We start from the raw sequence: 10,884 nt of genomic DNA on the forward strand, positions 1-10,884 counted from the left end.
GGTTACCGTAAACTGATGAAGTGTGGTGCACCATATATGCTTAGTTAACATTTTTCTTACTTCGTTGTTTTATAGATTTTATTTTGTTTTGGGGTTTTGCTTTTGTTGGTTTCCTAAAGTATCTAATGCAAATAGAAATCCTATTCTAAGGTCTTAAGAATACTTTTAAAGGACAAGTATGGATAGAGATTTCAAGACAAGGTCTAAGGCCTAAGTCCCTAATGGTAACTTCCAAAACTTTAGCACTTCAAAAGATCTCAAAACATGTTATTGGTGGAATTAGTACTTGAACAAAAGTGTAAATATCCAGCTACTTCAATCAAAATGGAATGCAACAACCAATCAATGAGCTAGTGACTATGAAACCCAGTATCCTTGCTGTTGTATGAAAAAGAAAGTAAAAACTGAACTTAAAGCAACTCAAAGACTGAAAGCAAAGCAACTAATATATCACACTACTTCAACTCTTCTAATCCTTTACCCTTCAGCTCAATCTACCTTATGGGAAGCAATCATGAACAAGTTAAGCAATATGATATCTAAATTGCAAGAAATTAAATTGCATAAAGGAAACTAATCACACTACTTCAACTCTTCTGATCCTTTACCCTGCAGCTCAATCTACCTTATGGGAAGCAATCATGAACAAGTTAAGCAATATGATATCTAAATTGCAAGAAATTAAATTGCATAAAGGAAACTAATCACACTACTTCAACTCTTCTGATCCTTTACCCTTTAGCTCAATCTATCTTATGGGAAGCAATCATGAACAAGTTAAGCAATATGATATCTAAATTGCAGGAAAGTAATGAGAAAAACAAGACTGATTGAAATAACAATGCTGGAATTAGAACTCAAAAAAAAATCAGCAGAAGAACAAGATGATTTTGTCATGTATTTAGCCATTAAAAAGCTATGTGCATTACTAACCTACAATCAACCGGTTGAACACACTTGCATGAATTAAAATTGCATGAATGAAAAATCTAATCTATCAAACTTGAAAGCAATTAAATGACATAATTAAATCAAAGCAAAATTACAAAATGAAATCTACTCTACCTTACATTTTAATATGCTCCATGACATCTACTTCACATCTCCTTCCATGTTGAGAACATCAAAGCTTTATTCAAATTCTTTAAAATTACAAAGTACAGCAAAGCTCTCCAAAGCTTTCAAAAGCCATCAAGGAAGAACTGCAAACTCTAAGCTCTAAGCTAACAAATGGAGAGAGATCTCCTGTTTATAGAAAAATATGAGAAGCCATCTCATTAATGAGAGTCCATGAATCTCTCCCTCTACCTCTAGAGTCCTAATCAAAATAGGAACTGATAAGACACATGTCTTCTTAAAGTTACATTACAATTAGGAGATGTGACACATATCCTCATGATCCCATAATTCTTTCCACTCAAATTCGAATTTGGCCTTAGAGTGCCACATAAGGGTCTTCTAGAAGCCTCCTTTCAACCTACACATGTCAACAATCTCAACCCATTTGTTAGGTATAAGCATATGCACTTTAGTTTCTAATTTTTAACCACAAATTCACTTAAAATGCTTAGTATTAATAAAGATTGGAAAAACATAAATGTGGCCCAATGATAATGGAAGTGGGATGAATGTGGTGACATAGTAGTGAAATGGAGGTGGAATGGAGATGATGTAATGGACATAATAGTGAAAGTGTAATGGAAATGAATGACATTTTCAAGACTCAACAAGGACCCCATTCCTTTGCTTATGAACTTTTTTTGTATTTTTTTGAATAATACGAAACCTTTTGTCTTAAAGCCTCATGCTCCTACATCAGACTCCTGAGGGAAAAATTCTTCATGGGATCCTGTCCATGAGCTCTTTATACAGAACTACCCAATTTCTGTAGAGTGGCATCTGTCACCCAGGTAGCATCAACAATTTTTTGATCTTTCCACTTGACCAAATACTCAAAATACTCCTGTCCCCTTGTCTTCTTCAACAATTTCTTGTCCAGAATCCTCTGTGGCTGCAATTTCTTTGTTGTAGGTAACTACTTTACCCAATCAATTTCTTGTTTCTCTTGGTATTTTTCCGCGTCATCTTCATTTTCACCTTCATACATGTACAAATCAACAACACTAAAAATTGGAGATATTCCAATATCAGGGGGTAATTCGATTTCATATGCATTTGCAGAAAATTTCCTCAATACTCTGCATGGTCCAATTTTCTTGAACTTTAACTTGTTATACTCTTTTTTTGGAAATATTTCCTTCCTCGGGTGTGTTAAAACCAAATCTCCAACTTCAAAGTTAACTTCTCTCCGTCTTAAGTTTTCTCTACTCTTGTAATTTATGTTTCTGTCCTACAACTGGTGTTTTACCTATTCATGTATTGCTTGCATCTTTGAAGCAAAATCTTCCCTTCAGCACTTCTCATCTCAGCCTTTCCTAGATTTTTTAATTCAGACACTCCTCTTGGGTGCATTCCATAAACTATATGGAATGGACTTTGCCTTATACTCCTGTTAGAAGAGTCATTATATGCATATTTAGCCTGTGCCAATACTTGATCTCATTGTTTTGGATATTCACCTACAAGACTTCTCAGAAGATTACCCAAGCTTCTGTTTACAACTTCAGTCTATCCATCTATCTGAGGATGATAAGCAGAACTAAAACTCAGTTTTGTTCCAAGCTTCTTCCACAATGTCCTCTAAAAATGTCCAACAAATTTGGAGTCTCTGCCTGAAACAATACTCTTAGGTAACCCATGCAATCTTACAATTTCTTTAAAAAATAGATTAGCAATATGAGTAGCATCACTGGTTTTATAACATGGAATAAAATGTGCCATTTTTGAAAATCTATCAACCAAAACATAAATTGAATCATTTCCTCTTTGAATCTTTGGTAAGCCCAAAAAAAAATCCATGCTTATGATATTCCAAGGTCTATCTGGAATAGGTAATGGAACATACAACCCCATGTTTTGGCTTCTTCCTTTTGCACATTAACAAACTTTACAATTTTTCACATACTTCTCCACTTCAGTCCTCATCTTTGGCTAGAAATAAAACCTATTCAACTACTCATAAGTCTTGTCTGCACCAAAATGTCCTGCAAGTCCACCACTGTGTTTCTCCTTGATTAAATTTTCCCTCATAGAACAATTTGGTATGCACAACCGATTTCTTTTAAACAACAACCCATCTTGCAAGAAATAATCAAGCCACTTACTTTTTTCTAACAAAATAGGATTTTTACAAACTTCAAATGCCTCTTTAAAATCTAAGTCTTTTTCAAACCATTCCTTAAGAAAATCAAAACCCAACACTTGAATTTGACTTTCTTGAAGTAGTATGTTTCTTCTACTTAAGGCATCTGCTACTTTATTTGATTGGCCATTTATATGCTTCAAGATAAAATTAAAACCTTGAATATACTCTACCCATTTGGCATGTTTTTTATTATTCTTTGGTTGTTGCATAATGTACTGTAATGCATTGTTGTTTGAATAAAGTATAAACTCCTTATACATGAGGTAATGTCTCCACTTCCTTAATGATTGGACAATTGCATAAAATTCCTTATCATAAGAGTAATATTTATTCTTTGATTCATTAAGTGTCTCACTGAAATAAGCTACAGGTCTATCCTCCTGACTTATAACACCTCCAATGTCTTCTCCACTAGCATCACATTTCACTTGGAAATGTTTATTAAAATCAAGAAAAATCAAAATAGGTTTTTCAGTGATCTTCCTCTTCAATAGTTAAAAGTTACTATTTGCTTCAACAGTCCATTTAAATGGATTTCTATCTTTCTTTATAATGTTGATAATAGAAGCATTGATCTTACTAATGTTCCTTATGAATTTTCTGTAAAAACTAGCAATACCATGAAAACTTCTTACCTCCAAAACACTTTTTTGGCGAAGGCCACTCTATTATTGCCTTGACCTTCTCTGGATCCATCCTTAATCCATCAGCGGAAACAACAAAACCCAAATACACCAATTCTTCCTTCATGAATGAACACTTCTTTAAATTTAGCAGTAACTTCTCTTGCTGCAACCTTTGTAAGACATAATTCAGATGTCTCATGTGTTCCTCCTTAGACTTATTGTAAACTAATATATCATCCAGATATACTGTTACAAATTTACCAATAAATTCCTTCAAAACTTCATTCATAAACATCATGAACGTACTAGGTGCATTTGAAATCCCAAAAGGCATTACCAACCATTCATACAATCCTTCATTTGTTTTAAAAGCAATTTTCCATTCATCCCCTTCTCTAGTCCTTATTTGATGATAACCACTTTTTAAATCTAACTTTGTAAAATATCTAGCTCCGCTCAAACAATCCATAAAATATTCGATTCTAGGTAAAGGAAATCTGTACCTGATTATTATCTTACTGATTGCTCATGATTCAGTGCACTCTCTCCAACCTCCATCCTTCTTTGGGCTCAAAATTGTTGGCATTGCGCAAGGACTCAAACTCTCTTTAATCAGTCCCTTCTCTAACAGTTCCTAAACCTATTTCTTGATATCTTCATTCTCTATGGGAGTCATCCTATAAGCTTCTTTATTAGGTATATTTTCTCCTGGAATCAAATCTATCTGATGACTAATTTTTCTAATGGGTGTTAACTCATTAGGAAAATCATCTACAATGATATCACAATAACTATTCAGCATCTCTTGTATTTCAATTGGTAAATCAGAAACTTTATTGGAAGTAATTATTACCTCGGGCTTGCAAATAAATGCAAAATTCACCTCATTCTCTTCAATCTGCCGCAAGTATTCTTTTGCACTTAGCAATAGAGTCTTCATATCAGACTTTCTTGATGCATATTCTTCTTCCATAGGAAGTAATGTATGACTGACACCGTCTTTACCAAATTTGTATGTGTTTATTTTCCCATCATGCATAGCTCCTCTGTCATATTGCCAAGGTCTTCCAAACAATATGTGACATACATCCATAGGCATCATATCACACAAAATTTTATCTTTATACTTGCCCAACTGCAACTCCACTTCACATTTTTCATTTACTAACAACTAAATTCCCTTTTGTAGCCATGACACCTTGTAAGGCGTTGGATGTTTCTTTGTCTTCAATTTCAACTTCTCCGCCACTTCTGTAGATACCAAATTATTGGTGTTGCCACTATCAATTATCATCTGACAGCATTTTCCTTGAACCTTGCATACAGTCCTAAACAAAGCCTTCCTTTGTGCTAGCTCAACAAATTTCTTTACTGGCTTTAGCAATACTTTGTTAGATACCAAAGATTCTCCTATGTCTGGTACATTTTCTTCTTCTATCATCATTGTTGCTTCCTCTTCAATCTAAGTAACAATTTCATTTCTCTAAGTTGTTCCTGCATTTTCTAGGCACTCATAGGCTTTGTGTCCCAGCTTGTTACATTTGTAACATAACTTCTCCTCCTCTACCTCTACCTCCTCTTCCTCTGGAAAAACTCCCTCTGCCACTTGCATCACCTCCTGTGAGTGTATGCTGACTTGAGCTGCTACTAGCTCCATATCCATGTGTTGTAGGTCTTCCTCTACCACCTTGTCTTCCCCTTCCTCGAAAAGTACCTCTATTTCTGGTAGATTGCTTCCTCATGAGTTTTTCTTCAACCTTTAGTACCATCTGATAAGCCTCTTCTATTGTTTTAGGAGACACTACACTTATCTCATCTTGAATGTCCATTCTAAGACCATTCACATATCTGGCAACCTTCTCATCTATATCTTGGATTTCTCCAGCTCTTATGCTCACCTTGTAGAATTCCTATGTGTATTCATTTATCTTAGACCTCTATCTAAGATTCTGGATCTGTCTAAATAATGTTTGTTGGTAATCACTTAGTAGAAACTTACCTTTCAGTTTTTCCACCATCCTATTCCAATTCTAAATTGGTTGTTTTCCAAGTCTTCTTTTTCTGCCTGCACTCCATCCCACCAAAGTGTTGCATGTCCTTTCAACTTTGTGACAAAAAAATTCACCTTCTTTTCATCCTATGTTTCTTCATAATCAAATAATTTCTCCATGTCATTAATCTAGTCTATCAGCTCCTCAGGATTTAATCCTCCTACATAAAGTGAAACCTCAGTTCTGGGTCTAGACGTGGATTTCAACACTAATTTAAAGAATCTCATCTCAGGAGTGACTTCTATATATTCCTCCTCCTCTACAGCTTCAGCTTCAGGTTCACTGACATCTCCAGCATCTGCATCTCTCCCTATTTCCATTGCTTCTAATCTAGCTTGCATCTGTTGCATAGCCTCCATCACTTCATCATTTGCAACAAGTCTTCCTCTTCTACCACATCCTCTTCCAACTTCAAAAGCCATGGTGGATTTCTTTCTCTGATCCTTGAGACCATGTTCAATGTCAGTAGGCTACTCTGATACCACAAATGGTGGCCAGGTGCAGACGTAAGAGACAAACGTTCAATTCTGGAAATAATTTCTTCTAATTTAGGCTGAATATCTTCTTGGATTTCCTATGTATTATCACTCATCTACCCCCAAAGTTATATACTCTGCTAAATTAACAGAACCACTAATTTATCCACAATTTCCAAATTCCTTACAAACCATCCAATCATTGCTTATCACATGTCGCAAGCTCACCGGTAGGTTCCTTTACTTATTAACAATGCAATGCGATATTTATCGACACACTGCATTTCGCTTGTCGCATTTCGCAACTCCTTCGACCAGGGTCGTTTACTCTTGAACCTTGCGATGCGATATTAACTAGCGATCCAACAGTCAAGGTTAATAGGATCTGATGATCACTGTGATATCACACGAAGATCTATGCGATGATACCACCTTACAGAGCTGATATACTTATAAACCCCAATTTATAACTGTTCAGGTCCAGACTTGAGATTAACGCCTGTTGACAGAGGTTTTCAAAATCTACAGCTTGTGGGACTTCAATTAACACAAGGTTTAATAATAGGGCCAACCCCCACTATTGACTATGCCACAATGCATTGAAAATGAAATCAATGGTTAATAATGAGTGCGGGACTTCAGTCCTAGATCAAGAATTCATGCACTTCTAACCCCGCAGTCGCTAATACACGACAAAATCAAATTAAATGCGATCACACAGAACAATAGAACTCTGAGTTTTAAGCCAAACTGGAAATTCAAAGATACATAGAGACACTGCAGAGGGACGCGACACCTCCGGGATTGACCAATTTCACACAAAAAATACACAGAGTTATGTTTTCTGCAACTTAATCTTATATAGCCAAAACAAGTTGAATCAGTTAAAATCCCCTTCCAATGATTCGAAACTTACATATGTACTAGTTCATTAAAAACCAAATCCTAAATCAAAGGATCAAACTATCTAATCCTATCTAATTTGCATGATATTCTCCTCGAGAATCTCCACTGCAACTAACTACTTGAATTTATTACATGATGATCCAAATACTAGATTCTAGTTCAAATCCTAACTAGAAAGCTTTGTAAATTGACAACTAAAGGACCCCACTCCCTTGCTTGTAAACTTTTTTTGTATTTTTTTGAATAATATGAATCCTTTTCTCTTAAACCCTCATGCTCCTACAATAGGAGGTGGTCGGATAACAGATTCATTACTAGGTATCTCAATATGAAAAGGATTAGAACTAGGTGGAGTGGAAGTGGAAGGTGTATTAGTAACTTATTTCTCCACAACTTGTTTGGGAGGAGTCAGATAGTCTTTTAACCGAGTGGCAACAGAAATAGGTGGCATTCCACTCATATAAACCTGAGAGCCTGAAGATTTAGAATATTGGTAAATCCCCTCTGCAGACAAAGGCAATCCCTCTAACCCAATGAGTGGGTCTAGAAACAAACTAAAATAACTAACATACAATTTCCTATATTGTGTTTAAAAAATGCAGAAAGAGAGTGGCCTATCTCGCTCTACTGCTAATTTCTCAATATTTTGGAGATTACTTTGATTCCTTTTCTCCTAGGCTTTCTCCTTACTTGTTCTTCACATCTGAGTTCCTACAAGAAAGATCAAAGAGAAATAGAAGGTACAAGTGCATATATGACATACATCAAACATAAAGTACTTAATAGATCAAGGAGTATTAAGCTAAAAGAATAAACATTTACACAATTATGGAAAGTGAACATGAGATGTATATATTAATAAGTTAAAAAAGGAAGCATACAACTTATGCCTAGATGTTGGAGACCTCCTTTCGGTGGATGTCCAAGTCCAAGCAAAGACTCTTCAAGCACTCTTTCTCAAAGTTAGAATGGGAAACGTTTTGGCATAATCTCAGTATAGGAATGCAAGTGATCAATTACCAACCATTTGCGGATGGAAGGGAGAGGGAGTTAGGGATCTGAAAAAGTGGGAGGAAGGTCCACAGTTCATGGGGAAAACCCATGATGATAAGATCAAGAGGTCCAAATGGGAGAGTTTGACCATATCAGAAACAACCAATATCCATCTCGTTGTTCTCGATGTTTCTAGTGCATGAAGCGTCTCCTCCATTTTGGGAAAACATGCTAGAAGAGGTTTAGCATAGGTTTGCCTATCAAAACCCACACTTGAAGCACTAGGGTAAAACAGTGCAACCCGCCATCAGCATGAGCAGGCAATGGATCAAAACACGCTGACCGTAAAATATAGGTTTTTAGCCAACCTTCTTCAAAATTGACTCAGGGAAGTTTTCCTTTAGTTCTTCAGGGAGATTTTGGTTTATATATCATGATGGATGTGTTGCACAGTTGTCAATGTTTTGGAACTTTAGGATATGGAACAAAAAGTGAACAAGAGGTTTGACAAAATATTGTGTAACATCCATACATTATCACTATGCTAAAACAAAGTGAAACTATAATAAACTATTATGCTACAACAGATAATAAGCAAATAAACACATGGAGACACCAATTTTACCATGGTTCACCCCATTGTGGGGCGATTCCCACAAGAAATATTTCTCATAATATTGAATTTGTACAACAAACAATTCTTGGCCTACGCACTCAGCTACAGGTTGTCTGCACACTCAGTTGTGGACTCAGGCCTCTGCACACTCAGTTGTAGAGATTCGCCTTCTTGCCCAAACCACAGATGACAAAGATACAACCATTCAATTCATGATGGCATTCTATGATAATTCTCTTCTTTATTATTGATCCCTATATATACTATTACATCGAGGGATATATCATCAAAATACCATGGTCCATATACCATGGACTTTGTGATACAAGCTAATATGGTCCGAAAATCATTCATCTTTTACAATATTACATGCTTTTTACAAACAGAAGGGGCTCCGACCCATCTCGAAGCTTCCACATCATGTGGTATATTTACTGTATTTTCCACTTGGAACTCATTTTCCCTACTGTGTGGTCTACTTTGTGCTCCGTTGTATTCTTTACTTCGCACTTCGCTCCTCAAAATGCAGAGTCTTTGCCAAAATCTTGGGCCAAGTTTCATTGCGCCCAATACTCCGTCGCAGTCACTAGTGCACAAATGACCACCTTCACAACTTGGAAGCATGGGTGGAACACATTTATTTCCATATGCATGATCATGTTGGTTAGTTTATATCTCCTCCTATTATTCCCCACCCCATCACCCTCCTTGATATGTTGTTGTTATTTCTGGTGTCTTTTTTGTTTTCTCTTAGTACGTTATTGTTCCAATGCCTCCCAGAAATTAATGTTGTAAAGTGTCTTCTATGGTATCCTCGAGGCCCTAATATCAATAAGTCTGGTCAGAATGATAGAAAGGGCACTATTGAGATTAATTTTGTAAGTTATTCTTTCTTGAAAATCTAATGAAATTTTTTTCAACGTAAAAAAAAAAAAAAATAAGATTAAATTACATAGAATTTTACAACATTACAGCCATACTAGGTTGGAGAGCACCTCTCAACACAACAATTTTAGTTTATGGAAAATATCATGAAGGATTGTGTGCAATAGATCCTAGATCAAAATATGTTTTCTTTTATATAGTTTTTCATTTTAATGAGCACTCCAATCTTACATTGTCAAATTTTCCTCTCATATATTAGAATGTCGATGATGATGTTGATCATGTTAACATTTTTTATTTTGTAAAACAAGAAGATGATGAAGGATATTAAGACCAACCTTCAAAAAACATGAGGATAATGAATAGGAATTGTTAGGATCCTATATTATAGGGATCTTAGTCATTTCAGTATTTCTATTCATTTGAGGTCAGTTTGTAAATGCCAGTACTGATCTCATGAGTATTGTGGTTTAAATGGGTATTTTCTTACAAAAATCTTTATATCTGCATTGAGTGTCATGTAAAAATTTTAAGTTAAAAGGTTACATTTGCTAAAATTCCAAAGTGTAATGTCTTGAAGGATCATAATTAAAAGGGTAATCATGAAGGGTCATTGGTCACCATGATTTAGGTCATCATCATTAGAAGGTCATGTCATCTAAAATTTTGGTCATCGTAATTTAGTTAGTTGAGTCATGTCAGTTATGGGAATCAGTTATGTTTAGTCATGTCATGTTTTCATTATTTCAAATTTAGAAAGTGGGTCATCATTACATCAAAATAAGATCTTTAAAAATGCATGAAGGCTACAAAAGTCCCTTTTCATTTTCATTTTAGCTACTCAAAGCTATCATCTATTTTGAAATACTTTGGAGGACAAGAAAGGAATGCTTATCTTCACCATTGGGAGCTCCTAAGAAAATTGGGAGTTTTTGCAAAAGCTGGAATCTATTGCGTAATTGAGAATTGTTGCATATTTCAAGAAATCATCAAGCTAGTCACAAGTAAGGGTTTGTCTCATTTTATCTAAGATTATTTATGTTGTATGTTGCCTAGTTCATCTTGT

Source organism: Pinus tabuliformis, chromosome 1_2 (assembly GCF_031772625.1).
Source record: "Pinus tabuliformis cultivar Carrire ecotype Pingquan chromosome 1_2, CPIR1, whole genome shotgun sequence".
Lineage (NCBI taxonomy): Eukaryota > Viridiplantae > Streptophyta > Pinopsida > Pinales > Pinaceae > Pinus > Pinus tabuliformis.